Below are 15,334 nucleotides of genomic sequence, written 5' to 3'. Positions count from 1 at the left end.
AGACAAATGATTGAAGTGGTATGCTATTTGATACATATTTTTGATAGATTGATAACTGTGTCTGTATTATGGATAACAATGAGACTTTTTCAGTATAATGTAAGCAGATACTGCTACCTCCAGGAACTGCAGTTGCCAAAGCAGGGTGCAGGCTAGGATTTGGTTCCTGATAGGCCATGGGGGCTTATGGCCCCACGGTCCAGCAGGAAAAGCTCTGAAGGTTGAGTTCCCTCTCCCAGTGAAGCCTCTGCCATCTAGGAATGCCACACCATTCAGCTTTACTCACTTGGCAAAAAGTAAATAAATAAGGGTGGAGGGGTTTTTTTGGGGGGGGGGGACTTTGGCAACCCCACCTTGGGAGAGTGTTTGGAGGTGCAGGGAGAATGTGTTTTGATTATACACGATTTTAGCTTTATGAGTTGTCCCTAGAACATTACCCTCATGTATGTTGACAGTTGAATGTACAGTGGTACCTCGGGTTACAGACGCTTCAGTTTACAGACGCTTCAGGTTACAGACTCCGCTAACCCAGAAATAGTACCTCGGGTTAAGAACTTTGCTTCAGGATGAGAACAGAAATCGTGCAGCGGCAGCGGGAGGCCCCATTAGCTAAAGTGGTGCTTCAGGTTAAGAACAGTTTCAGGTTAAGAACGGACCTCCAGAACGAATTAAGTTCTTAACCAGAGGTACCACTGTGATATAGAGATTGAACAGAAACAGAAGCAAATATAATGTGTTCCTCCTGTAATATACTCAGTAACGGATGTGAATAGAAATAAATAACAATTTGATCTTTTCTGTATTTTCTTTGAATATATTTAATGACAAAATATATGAAAAACAAAAAAGCAAAAAACTAAAAAAAAAAATCACTATTGTTTTCCTTTGTAAAACAACAACAGAGGAAGAAGAGATCTCCAGTAAGTATCCAGTATTTGTTGTGACTTTTCAATTGAAATTTTTATTTATTTATTTTTTAACATTTAGTTGTGTTGTAGTTTCCTGATTGATTCTGGAAATCTGAAACTAACACAAAAAGCCCCGGAATCGGTGGAATTTATTCTGGGCTCAGTCATTATACTGTTATTTGGGGGGGGGGGGTTTAAGGGGCATTGGGAGCCTGTCCTTCTCTTTGGGATTTTTTTTATACTGGAAATGAAAATCAATATTTTGAATGGAGGCTAGAAAAAAATTCTAGTTATTTCCTGAATGAGACTTTTCAAACATTATGTCCCTCTGCTATCCTTTTGTCCCTGTGAGTTGGTTTGTCTGGTATCCTCTCCTTTGGGAAAATGAGGATCTGAGAGAAACCAGAAGGGACATATTTGGCCATCCCCTGTCTGATGGCAACTGTGAACCACATCTAATTGAAGCACTTGGGATCCATCCTAAAATAGGTGCCTCAGGATGGCTTTGAAGTAATGTAAGAAGAGTAGTCATTGAAACCAAAAAAGCATACGAAGCAACACCCATGCAAACTGCCAGCAATGACAGACATGGGAGAAATATCACTTATCTAGTATTGAAATGTACACTTAAATTTTGTTGTGTTTAGCTGATGCCCAAGAGATGGAACTCTTCCATGACTGAGTTCCATAACCTGAGCACAGCCACCAAGAAGACCCTATCACCCATGCTCACCAAGCACACCACAGCTGGTGATGGATATTCACGTGTCTTCCTGTGTGCTCCACCCCAAATAAGACCACTCAGTACAGGGCCTGAACTCTTTCTCTCTGTATTTGCTTGGGGGAGCTGATCTTCTTAGCATCCACTTTTCCTTCTGTTCAGAACATTGTTGTAGTGGAAGTGAAAATCCAGAAGGTTTCTTAGGAAACATATGGGAGCAGGATCTGGCTGGCAAATAGTATACCCAAATGAACACCCCAATGATTTTTCTAAAAAGGGTTTTCAGATTTTCCGCATTATGCCCCACCTCCACTATTTCCTTCTCTTTGCAATTTGGTCGGACTCCTCTCCTTTGTTATGGAATTGCTCTGTAAAGAAAAACGACTAATATGGAGGCAGCTGTGATGCACATGAGACTGAATCAGTTCAGATCGCTTCTGCTTTCTCTTCTGATGTTTCCTTGATGAATAGGGGAATCCTTGCCTTAGGACCTAAATATGTGTTACATGACATTTCCACATGTCAAGCAGTTAAGAGAACATGACAGACTAACAAGTTGAATTTCCTTTTCAATTTAGCTTCTGGGTGGAGCAACTAGTGTGAGTATTGAGAAATCTTCATACCCCAAGATTTGTAGTGGGAGGGAGAAGGTCTTCTGTTGCTCATAGGATGATCCCACTGGGGGGGGGGGGGAATTCACTACGCTATAATGTTTTCCATTTGTGAAAGCCAGTCATTATTACTCAATGAAGTTTGAATTCCAAACCAAGGAATTATAAAACTTAGCCTCATCAATAACTTATATTATCCTACTGGCTGGCAACCAGTATAGCAGAATGTCCAAGCAATTCCATGGAAATATTTTCAAATTTTACATAAGTTACTTTTTGTTGTTGTTGTTTTACACACTTTCCACTATTACCTTGTCTTTGCACGTTAGACTGTCTGCTCTTCTTTATCTGCTATTCTAACCCTAGTTTGCCTGTAAATTCTTTAGTTTGCCTGTAAACTCTCTTTTCCCCCCACAAAGTGGGAGAATCCCTGCCTGAAGATAAAACATTCATGTCTTCTGGGGATCTGAAACTAAATCAAAGAGCCCAGGCGTGGGTAGAATTTATTCTGGGCTCCTTCATTATACTGTTCTTTGGGGAGGTGTTTTTTGGGGGGCTGGGGGGCCTGTCCTTCTCTTTGGGAATTTTTTATACTGCAACTGAAATCACAATTAAAAAAATTAAAATTAAACAATTAAATATATATATATCTTTGATGTAGGCTGGAAAACATCTAGTTATTTCCTAAAAGAGACCTTTTTGATGTTATGTCCCTGTGCTATATTTTTGTACCTGTGGGTTGGTCTGTCTGGTATCCTCGCCTTTGCCTACTGTCCTAAGCCTTTTGGAAAATGATGTTAGACATTTCACTGAATCTGTTAGCCCTAAATATTGGGGAGGGGAACTTCAGGAAATGATGAAGAAAGCCAAGGGGAAGAAAAATTCCAGTCTGCTGTAGAGATGAGGGAGAAATTAGATTCAGCTATCATTTTAAAGTCCACTTACCTACTTCTCACTTTCTGAAACAAAATGCTATACCAACTGGAACGTATCAGCCCTTCTGAATTCAACATTCACTGAATGTTGCAGTGCTGCTCTCCAGGCAAGCAATGTGTACAAGAATGCATGGGGCAGGGTAAGAATATGCGTTAAAATGCATTTATTAGTTAAAGTAACATACAAAAAGTGCATTACATTACAGATTATTTGCAAGAATTTAAAATCCAGAAGGTTTCTTAGGAAACATATGGGAGCAGGATCTGGCTGGCAAATAGTATACCCAAATGATTTTTCTGAAAAGGGTTTTCAGATTTTCCGCATTATGCCCCACCTCCACTTTTTCCTTCTCTCTGCAATTTGGTCGGACTCCTCTCCTTTGTTATGGAATTGCTCTGTAAAGAAAAACGACTAATATGGAGGCAGCTGTGATGCACATGAGACTGAATCAGTTCAGATCGCTTCTGCTTTCTCTTCTGATGTTTCCTTGATGAAAAGGGGAATCCTTGCCTTAGAACCTAAATATGTGTTACATGACATTTCCACATGTTAAGCAGTTAAGAGAACATGACAGACTAACAAGTTGAATTTCCTTTTCAATTTAGGTTCTGGGTGGAGCAACTAGTGTGAGTATTGAGAAATCTTCATACCCTAAGATTTGTAGTGGGAGGTAGAAGGTCTTCTGTTGCTCATAGGATGATCCCAATGGGGGGGGGGGGGGGAAAGTCACTATGCTATTATGTTTTCCATTTGTGAAAGGCAGGCATTATTATTCAAGGAAGTTTGAATTCCAAACCAAGGAATTACTGTATAAAACTTAGCCTCATCAATAACTTATCTTATCCTACTGGCTGGCAACCAGTATAGCAGAATGTCCAAGCAATTCCATGGAAATATTTTCAAATTTTACATAAGTTACTTTTTATTGTTGTTGCTTTACACATTTTCCACTATTACTTTGTCTTTGCACGTTGGACTGTCTGCTCTTCTTTATCTGCTCTTCTAACCCTAGTTTGCCTGTAAATTCTTTAGTTTGCCTGTAAATTCTCATTTTCCCCCATGAAGTGGGAGAATCCCTGCCTGAAGATAAAACTGTGTTACGTGATATACTTGTGGCTGGAGCTCCCATCATGGAGTTTGCTAATCATTTCAGTTTGTTGTTCAATTTAGAATCTTGGTTTGTCTGATGTAGTGGACATGAGTATTGTGGAACTTTTGTTTATTTATTGTATGCTCTGGAGTGGGAAACTGGGAGGGAGGGAGAGAGCGAGTACTTTTCTGCCTCAAAGTATGATCCCAGCCAGGCAAGTATATGACAATCTGTTCTCCAGTTCTAATCAGTTTGCTACAGAAGGAAGCTTTGTTTGGTTGAGTTCTCTCTTCTCTTCATAGTACTGTTCGATCCTTGTGTGTGTTAGATTCAGTCTATATTTCCAGAAAGAATATATTGAAAGGTTTGGTGCAAAAGCAACAAGCTTGATCACATTTTTCTTAGAGGTTCTGGTATCTCTTTGGATCTTATTAGGCAGTTTATGAAAATATGGTAAAATTCTGCCTTTTGAATGCTGAAGTCTCCTATTTCAGGCACTTCAGTGATGAATGATTTAGCTGTTGAGTAAGGACTAGCTAATAAATTAAATTTTAGGCCCACCCAGGAATTTAAATTGCTTTATTGAACCCCCACATCCTGGGCTCTAATTTCATATCCTTTTGGGGGCAGCTGATCGCCTAGGGCAAAGGCATCCTCTTCTCTTCAGAAAATTGTTGTACTGGAAATAAGAATTGAGGGTTTTTAATAAAGGTGTTTTTTAAAGGAAAGGTCTGTAAGCAGGACCTAGCTGGTAACTAGTATAGCTGAACCTCCAGGCAGTTTCATGAAAGCACTTTCAAATTTTCCATGTTATGCCCCATCTCCACTAATACTTTGTCTTTGCCCGTTGGACACTCAACTCTCCTTCATCTGCTTTTCTAACCTTAATGGAAAAGGAGAGTGAAGTCCACACCAAATCTATCAGCCTGGTTACTTGAGAGGGACCTTCCTTTCAGGAAGGTATGGAATTACCCAGGAAAGGAGATTGGCTAAAATGAAGACATGTGAGACTGCCTTTAGATCTGTTTGCTTATTTATTCTGATCTTTCCCTCAGGAAAAGAGGGAATCCCTGCCTGAGGATGAAACTATGTGCTATGTGCCATTTCAGTGTCTATATCTCCCACCATGCCATTTTCCACTGTAGGCTTTGAAACATCAAATATTCATATAGCATCCTTTCATGCTATGATATGATCCTCAAGATGGGCAAGAACTAGAAAGAGAAACAAAACAGGAGGCCCCCGCAAGCCTCCATTCTCCAATTTCTGTATCCTTAAACAGGACTTTGGCCAGGATACCTTTACATCGAGTTCTGTGTACTCGTGGCTCCTCAGAAAAGACAATTGTCCTCTGTAAAGTAGCACAAATTATAAGGTGTCCAAATAACTTGTCTAATAAATTCAATTTGCTTTTCTATTTAGAAAATTGGTTTGGGAGAAATGTTGAACATGAGTATTGTGAAACCTTTGTGTGTGATTACTATATGGTCTGTAGTAGTAATATGAGAGGAAGGGAGGGAAGGAAGGCGGGATTTCCAAGAAAGGTCATACAAATATTTCCACTATTACTTTAACTTTGCAAGTTGGACAGTCTGCTCTCCTTTATCTGCTCTTCTAACTTTAATGAGTAGGCGAGTGAACTCCATACCAAATATATCAGCCTAGCTGTTAGAGAGGGAGCCTCCTTTCGAGAAGGTATGGAAGAATTCAAGAAAGGAAATTGGCAAAAATGAAGGCAACTGCACAACACGTGAGACTGAATCAGCTTCCATTGGTTTGCCTTTATATTCTGATCTCTGCCACATGAAATGGTAGAATTCCTGCTTGAGGATGAAATTATGTGTTAGGTGGCATACCTGGGACTGGATCTCCCACCATACCATTTGCTAATCAGTTCGATTTGCTTTTCAGTTTAGGGTCTTGATGTGAATGCAGCCATGAATGTATTGTGATTCTTGAGTGGGTTTCCTATATGATTTATAGCAGGAAAGTGGAAAGGAGATGGGGAGGAAAGGAAAAGTTATTCTCTGTCACAATATATAATTTCAGCCAGGGAAAAATTCACAGAGCTAAAATGCTTGCCATCTCCAAAGCCAGGAATTAAATTTTAAACATTCAGATATAATCTGCTGCCCCTTGCAGGTCTCCTTTTTTACACTTCTGTTTCCTTAAATCCTGGACCTTGGCCAGACATGAATGTCTAATAAATTCAATTTCCTTTTCTATTTAGAAACTTGATTTGCAAAAGACGTTGCAAGTGAGTATTGTGAAACCTTTGTGTGATTGCTCTATGGTTTGTAGTAGTAAAATGGGAGAAAGAAATGGATGGAAGGAGGAACTCTTCTGATGATCCAAGTCATGGAAGAACTCATTAGGCGATAATGTTTGCCATTTGGCTGGCAACTAATATTATTTGCCAAACCCATCCAGGGTCTAAAATTGCCTTAGTTCTACACTCTCACAGCCTGGGCTCAGTCTCTATATCTTTGTCTTGGGTAGCGGATCTCCTTGGCAACATCTTCTATTCAGAAAATAGTTCTACTGGAAATAAGAATCTTGGGTTTTTGTTTTTTTAATATAAAGGCTTTTAGGAAATGTCTGCAAGCAGGAGCAGGCTGGCAACTGGCATAGCAGAACTTTCAAGCAAATTCATAAAATTATTTCCACATTTTCCATGTATGCCCCATCTCCACTATTACTTTGTCATTTCAAGTTGGACAGTCTACTCTTCTAACCTTAATGAATAGGAGACTGAATTCCACACCAAATATATCAGCCTGACTGTTAGAGAGGGACCCTCCTTTTGGGAAGATACTGTATTATTCACGAAAGGAAATTGGCTAAAATGAAGGCAGCTGTGCAACACATGAGACTGAATCAGTTTCCGTTGGTTTGCCTTTATATTTTGTTCTTTGCCACATGAAATGGTAGAATTCCTGCTTGAGGATGAAACTATGTGTTAGGTGGCATACCTGGGACTGGATTTCCCACCATTTGCTAATCAGTTTGATTTGCTTTTCAGTTTAGGGTCTTGATGTGAATGCAGCCATGAATGTATTGTGATTCTTGAGCGGGTTTCCTATATGATTTGTAGTGGGAAAGTGGAAGGGAGTTTGGGGTGGGGAGAGGAAAGGTTATTCTCTGTTACAATATATAACCTCATGCTGGGAAGAATTCCCAGAGCTAAAATGCTTGCCCTTTCCTAAAGCAATGAATTCTTTTAAGCGTTCAGATATCATCTGCTGCCCCCTGCAGGTCTCATTTTTTACATTTCTGTATCCTTAAATACTGAACTTTGGCCAGACACTAATATCTAATAAATTGAATTTGCTTTTCTATTTAGAGCCTTGCTCTGCCAGAGAAACTGCAAGTGAGTATTGCGAAAGCTTACTGTGTTTACGATACCGTTTGTTGCAGTAAAATGGGAGGAAGAGAGAGAAGGAAGGAGGAACTCTTCTGTGACTCAGTGGATGACCCAAACCATGGAAGAACTCAATAGGCGATAATGTTTGCCATTTGGCTGGCAACTAACATTATTTGCCAGCCCTCTTTTTCAGAATGTATGGAATGATTCAGGGAAGGAAATGGGCTAAAATCCTGGACTTTTGGATAAACATTCTCTCAAACAGAGGACACTTTTACACAGTGGACTGTGTGCTGATGGTTCTTCAGAATAAACAATTGTCCTGTGTCAAGTATTGCAAAATATATGTCGTGCAAAGAACATGAAAGCCTAATGAATTTGCTTTTCTCTGTAGGTTGTAGATCAATTGTTGAAAGTGAGTATTGTGAAAGCTTTCTATGGTTGTTCTATGGTTTGTAGTGAGAACTTTCCATTTATTTCCATTTAGGGTGCTGTTGAAAAAATGAATGTTTGAATTGTGAACCGTTGTTTTGTCTGCGTAGTCCATAATGGGAAAGTGGGAGGAAGGCGGGGAAGAAAAGAGTACCCCCCCCAATAGAATCCGAGTCAGGGAAGAACAAACAGAGCTAATATGATTGCCCTTTCTTAAAGCTAGGCATTTGTCAAAGCATTTGCTGCCCCCCTACATTCTAGCTACCATTAAGGAAATGAAAGCTGGGGTGTCTCATTGTAGATCTCCCCAAGCAGTGTTTCATATGTATCTGGACTTTGATTAATCTCCCTTCATATAGAGAGCACTTTTAAATAGCTGACAACCCTTCAAAGTAGATGATTTTCCTCTGTATAGGTGGGCATCTGACATAGTGTTAAGAGTACATAAAAGCCCAAGTAATTCCATTTGCTTTTCAATTTAGGATCCTCAGGTGCATTCGACACTGGAAGTGAGTATTTTGAAGTCTTTGTGTACTACCTATATGGTCTGTTTTGTTTGAACCTCCCCCTGCAAAATGCAATTCTAGGGCCCATCCTGGGTCTAAAATTGCCTTCATAAATCCCTGCAGCCTAGGCTCCGTCTATATATCTTTGTTTTGGGCAGCTGATTTCTCTTTTGTTCAGAAAATAGCTTTATCTTGAAAATAAGAATTTGGGCTTTTAAGAGAGGCATTTTAGGAAACCTCTGCAAGCAGGAGTTGGCTGGCACCAGAATAGCTGAACTTCCAAGCAATATCATGAAAATATTTTCAGATTTTCCTTGTATGCTCCAACGCCACTATTATTTTTTGGCCTTGCCAAACTACACAAACACCTTAAAAGCTCAACCCAGAATTCAGATATATCTAAACTAAAAACACCAATCTCTTCAGAACGCCATGGTTTTCAATATTATATGTTATATGATGTACTTACTTTAGAGTTTCAATTTTAAAAAGTAATTAAAAATTATTATAATATACATCTCCACCTTATGGGGTTCTATTTAGGATAAATGGGCCTTCTTGGAGTAAAATATAACAGAATAAACGAGACCTCAAACTATAATAGCACTTACTTCAGGAATTTCTTTAAAAAGTTTTTTATTTAAAAGATATCTGAAAAGCTAGTCAGGCTTTTCTTTTAAAAATGTGTTCCAATGCTGAGTTATAGCTTGCTGTAGCATGATAGAATTAACACTTCGAAAGAATTCTTGTTAGTACTTGATATGTATTGACCCAACTATGTGTTACGTGTCATATCTGTGCCTGGATCTCCCATACCATTTGCTAATCAGTTCAATCTGCTTTTCAATTTAGCGTGCTGATGTGAATGGAGCCTTGGCAGTGAGTATTGAGATGTTTTCTTTTCTTTTTAGTGGGAAAGTGGAGATGAGGAAGAAAGGAAAAGTTACTCTCTGTCACAATATAACCTCAGCCAGGGAAGAATTCACACAGCTAAAATGCCTTGCCTTTCCAAAGGCAGGAATTTTGAACGATTATATTTTAGATATAATCTGCTGTGTCCTGTATCCTTAAACTGGACTTTGGCCACATATTCTCTCAGAGGACACTTTTACATAGTGGACTGTGTACTGATGGTTCTTCAGAATAAACAACTGTGCTGTGTCAAGTGTTGCAGATTATAAGGGGCACAAACAACATGAAAGCCTAACAAGTTTTATTTGTTTTTCACTGTAGAATGTGCAAAGTTTATTGAGCGTGAGTATTGTGAAACTTTTGAATGATTATTATATCGTATGTAGTGTGAAAATGGAAAGCAGGAAGGGAAGGAAGGAGGTGGTCAGAGGATGATCCCAGCAAGGGAAGAACTCATTGGGCTATAATGTTTGCCATTTGTTACAGGCAGCCAACTTTTGATACCCAAGGAGAGAATTATAAAATTTAGCACAAAAACATAGGAAGTTCAACTTGTTATTTCCATTTAGTTCTTTTCTTTTTCAAAATATGATCCAAGCCAGGGAAGAACAGAGAGAGTTAATATGATTGCCCTTTTTTAAAGGTAGGCATTTGTGAAGAGCATTTGATTATCATTTGCTGCTTCCCTACATTCATTGCTAACATTAAGAAAATAAAAGCTGGGATGTCTTATTGTAGGTGTCTCCAAGATAGTGTAATATGTAACTGGACTTGGATTGACATCCCTTCATATCTCTCCGGAGCCTCCCACAGCCTTCCAGAGACCTTGCACAACCTTCCCAGAGTCTGGCAAGGTTGTAGCAGGCCTTGAGCGAATGGTTCCATGGGGCCTGCCTCACTTTGCATGGTTTTGCCTTTGTACGTAAACGCCCGAAACATGACGCCCATGTCAATTGCAGATCTACTGTACTGTATATTGTCACTTCATATGACAAGTCTTGGGATTCCTGTTGGTGTAAAGCTTTTGGGAACATTGGGGTGTGAATGCCACATGAATAATTGGAGTATCTGAATTCTTCTAGTGCTCTATCTCTTGAAGCCCATGTAATTTGAGTTGTATTAAAATGTTCATATCTCACATATCCTTCCTGGAAAAGGTCCCTTAGTATTGCTAAAAGCTGTAATAAAAGCAAGAATCTGTGAAGGAAAGGAAGCATATGAAACAAACAAGCAGCATGTAATATGAACCTGGACTTGATTCCATATTGTTGAACTGGACTTGGACCAGGCATCCCCTCTAAGAGAACACATTTTAATTGAAGACTGTCTGGTGATAGTTATCTATTTTCATAGGCAGTCATCCGTAATGTAGGGCACCTGAAAGCATAATAAGTTCAATTTGTTTTTCAATTTAGGGTCTTGATTTGAACAACTTACTGAGCGTGAGTATTCTGGAACTTTTCTGTATTTTTTATATAGTCCGTAGTGGGAAGGTAGTAGGGAGGCAAGGTGGAAGTTCTTTTCTGCCTCAGAATATGATCCTAGCCAGAAAAGAATATGACAAATAATCGATTCTCCTGTTGTAAGCAGCCTACTATAGAAGGAACCCTTTGCAGCTGAATTATCTCTTTTCTTCATAGTAGTGTTAGATCATGGTATATATTAGATTTGGTCCACATTTCCAGAAATACTGTCTTGAAGAGTTTGGTACTTAAGCAACAAGGTTACTCACAGTTTCCCGCAGAGTTTCAGGTGTCTCTTGGGATCTTAGTAGGCCACTCCCTTCCCAGTGTGGGGAGAGAGCCAGTGTGGTTAAGAGCGATGGACTTGTAATCTGGGGAACCGGGTTCGCGTCTCCGCTCCTCCACATGCAGCTGCTGGGTGACCTTGGGCCAGTCAAACTTCTCTGAAGTCTCTCGGCCCCACTCACCTCACAGAGTGTTTGTTGTGGGGGAGGAAGGGAAAGGAGATTGTGAGCCGCTTTGAGACTCCTTAGAGTAGTGATAAAGCGGGATATCAAATCCAAACTCTTCTTTTTCCCACCGTGTTCAGCGGGGGTGTGGCAGTGCCCCCACATCATGGGGGAGTCCCAGCCGCGTCACACCCCCACTGACCAATCCAGTTGGCCGGGGGCGTGGCTTATAGCATTTATGCAGCCACATGACCTGGTTGTTCTCCATCTTGGTTCCTGCCTCAGAACATCCACAGGGCTCCCCCTACTGGTGGTTGACCCTTACTGGACTAGCTGCATGGCAGGCAGGAGTCAGATATAGTCAGTTCAATTCCAATGCTAATCCAATACCACTCACATTCTGTGACCAATTAAGTTGTGGCCTTTATTAGCCCATTAACCTAAAATACTGGTGTCCATGTGTTTTATTATTCAACAAATGGGGGAAGGCTCAGGGCCTTCACATGCAATGCAGCACATGGAAATATGGAACAATGCTGCCTATTGGATGTTGAGGTCCTCTCCCTTATACACCTCAGTGATGAATGCTTGAGCTGCTGAGGAAAGACTAACTATATACACACTTCTATATTTCAGGGTGTTACTGGTGTAGTTGTGAGTATTGCTGATACTTTTAAATGAGCAATATTTTGGTTTACAACGAAAGGGGCATTATTACTATTATTAATATTATTTAACTAGATGATACCCAGTAACTTCTGTTGCATTTGTGTGTAATCTTTGCTTGTGGCCCTAGCGACATTAGTGCGGTCTGAGTAATAGCAGTACTATGGTTCTCCAAGTGGAAATGGAGAGAAGCAACAGGTTGAGCCTCTGCATAAAGTTGTTAACCCCATTCCCACCCCCTAGTGCTGCATTTCATGTGGGGACCCCAAATGCTTCCCCCTCAGAATAGTGCCTCATTTCCCACCCCCCCAAACAGGGCTGGAAGGCAGGAAAAATGGCACTGAGCATGAAATGCAAATCTTACCCCCTGGGGGCAAGGGAGGCACGGTTGGGGAAAGGAGTGGTATTCAAGAATCCATTTAGCCTTCTGATATCTTACATGGCTGAGTTTTCTACCACAAGCCTAGAATGGAAAACAGACAAATGTGCAGATTGGTGCCTCATTATTTGCATTTTTATCTTGTATTTACATCTTGTGGACCACCATGAGATCTTCTGATTAAGGGCAGTATATAACAAATATATTAAAAATAAATAATCGTAAGAAACGTTTTACAGTAGCTATGAGCCTACAAAAGCTTCCCTCTGTGCTGAAATGGTTGCCTTCCTTGGTCTATTTATTCAGAGGAGACCGATTGAAATTAATTACCTAAGTTAGTCATGTCCATTAATTTCAGTTGGTCTTCTATGAACAAAATGTATATTTCTTATTATTTTGCATTGGAAATATAGACTAACTCTTTCAGAAAATGTATATTTCTCAGTGATAAGCAAATCTTTGTTCTGGGTAGCCTCTCCTTCCTTTCAATTAAATGCCTGTTTGCTAGTCATTTAGTGACCTGTAGTGACTTACTTAGTGCCCTAAGGAAACAGAGAAATAACTTGTGTCTTTTGCTTCTTTTTCAACAACAATCTACCTGAGCAGTAAAGAATTGTAAGTATTTCTATGTACATAGTCTACATATGGTTCATCTGTGTCATTAGCAATATCATGGTGGGACTGAAATACTTCAGGGGAAAGGATTACCTTTCTTTTAGAGCCTCCTATGTGTGAAATATTTTCTAGTCTGTAGAGAAGCTATCACATTAGGGGGTAGGATGGGTACCCTGTCACCACTGAATATGCTTTGACTCGAATCCACAGTATAACATATATACTCCGTCATGCAAAATAAAATCAAGACCCTACTAATAAAACTTCAGCTCTGTTGACTAGATAATGTACTCAACTCTGATGATAAGCTGGAGAGTTAAAGTTGGTCCTGTGGTGATACCACTCAGGGCCTGGACTCCAGAGAAATGATGCTCTGCAGATATTGTTGGATGCTAAGTCCCATCATTGTAGACCATTGGCTATGCTGGCTAGGAAAGATGGGGATTGGGTTCAAGAACACTGGTAGGTTGTCCCTCAATTCCCTTTAGAATAAGATTGTCATCGCTAGATTAATTTATATGATTTACTTTATTATTTCCAGGTGTATTACGGACTGAACATACCTACGCTCCTGGACCAGATTCACAATGACTTCTTGCTCCTGCGCATTCCACATTGCCACTCCAAAGCCAATCAAGTGAAACCAGAGAATCACGAATCATACTAGTACACTTTAGATAATTTCTGTAACTGATTTTGTTGCCTTTGTAATAGAGGGCAGAGGGCACTAAAAACTGCCCCACTACCCCCCTGGAGGATGGCAACCGCTTTGCAAAAATAAAAGAAAATTGCAATGACACTGAAATGGTTTGCTTGCTTTTTATTAACGGTCCAACTAAGAAATCATAACATTCATTACTGTTGAAACAAGATCCACTCACATGTCACACATGTCACCACATATGTTTGCTTTTGTGATACATGAATTCAGTAAATACAGGGCTGATGGCAACTAGGCAGTGGCTCGCTACAGAATGGCCCATTTTCACTACGAGGTAGTAAAATCACAGGACTCCACCTATTCATGAATTTTCTGCAAACCCGTTCAGGAATCTGGGCACATGATGACTTCATCCTGCAGTTCGATTCCCGGGTTGGGAATCTCGTTGGAATAAAGTTAAAAACTCAAACCAAAAAGCAGCCGGTCCCTGGTGGGGTCCCCTAGCCACCTTAGTCTTCTGAGGTCCAGGAAAAGTGTGCCAGACTGCTCCCTCCTTCTGCTCAGGCCTGCCTCTCTTTAAATTGTGGTGGAAGCAATGCAAGCTGGTCCAAGCTGGAGGTGCATATAAGCAGTTGTTATGGGAATTAGTGGAGAAACTAGTGGTCAGAAGGAAAATTAGGGGAGGAGATGGGTGGAACTGGTGGCAGGGGCTGGGCCAACCTTAGTTAGGATTATGTGGTTAACTTCCTTGGTGTAGAAACAGCTTCCTTTTCCTGAAATTATGGAAATTTCATCATATGCCCACTCAACCAAAGCTGCATATGACAGGCCAGGAGAAAATCAATTTTAATGATTTGATTTGTTGTATTTCTATGCTGCGTTTCATTCAAATGAATCCCAAAGTGCCTTACAAATAATAAATAATAATAGCGTAATAAAACATAAAAGAACATTACAAATACAGCATAAATAATATAAAACAATTAACCAATCATCAATAAAACAATTAACCTATAAAATGCTATTAAGAAAGCTAAAAACATAGGCTAAACATCACAATTACAGTAAAAGTCATATGATTAACAAATCAACACAGCATTTACAATCTGTAAAACAATATTGAAAACAGAATAGCAACTTTAAAAATAAGCAAAGCACTGTTAAGGTTATACACAGACACTGCATGCCCTCATGACTCATAATATTTCACTCTAGTCAGTTCATTAAAATACACATAAAACACAGATGCTGCCCATTGTTACGCCAGCTCAGCCAGATGCTGGGGTCCCTGGGCAGTGGATCATGGTGGAGACAGTGGGGCTCTGGGCCTACTGCCAATGGTAAGGTGGGCATTGACTGAGTAGCCTGCCCAGGCTTTGTTGACAAAGAACTTGTCTTCCTCACTCATGATAACCAGGAGGTCAATTCCCACTTGAGGAAGTTTGAGACAAGCCTCCTGAGCAGTGAGTCATGGATGCACTTGGTGTGGAGGCCGACCAGGAGGTCCAGCAGTGCCTCCAATCTCAGTATGTTTCCGCTGCACTGTGTTCTGTCCACCACCAGCTGCCCCAGCTTCTGCAGCCTCACCCTGGCCGACAAGTTGGTGAAGGAGGAGGTGGAC

General features: G+C 40.2%; 1 long non-coding RNA gene across 2 annotated transcripts; it reads left to right on the top strand.

The window, feature by feature from the left end:
• Window positions 1-13: 13 nt before the first annotated feature.
• On the top strand, window positions 14-11,271 carry LOC310851287. 2 transcript variants are annotated; one of them, XR_014567689.1, is made up of 8 exons: window positions 22-920; window positions 2,208-2,228; window positions 4,347-6,523; window positions 7,610-8,045; window positions 8,545-8,571; window positions 9,421-9,447; window positions 9,802-9,822; window positions 10,896-11,266. It is a non-coding gene; the product is annotated as an uncharacterized lncRNA (long non-coding RNA). The 2 variants fall into 2 exon arrangements; XR_014567688.1 differs by having other exon boundaries at window positions 14-920; window positions 4,347-8,045; window positions 10,896-11,271.
• The last annotated feature ends 4,063 nt before the right edge of the window (window positions 11,272-15,334 follow it).

The sequence above is a fragment of the Podarcis gaigeae genome, assembly GCF_964106915.1.
Source record: "Podarcis gaigeae genome assembly, chromosome: 8".
Classification (NCBI taxonomy): domain Eukaryota; kingdom Metazoa; phylum Chordata; class Lepidosauria; order Squamata; family Lacertidae; genus Podarcis; species Podarcis gaigeae.
Note: the sequence above shows the minus strand (reverse complement) of the source record. Positions and strands in the feature narration are given on the sequence as shown.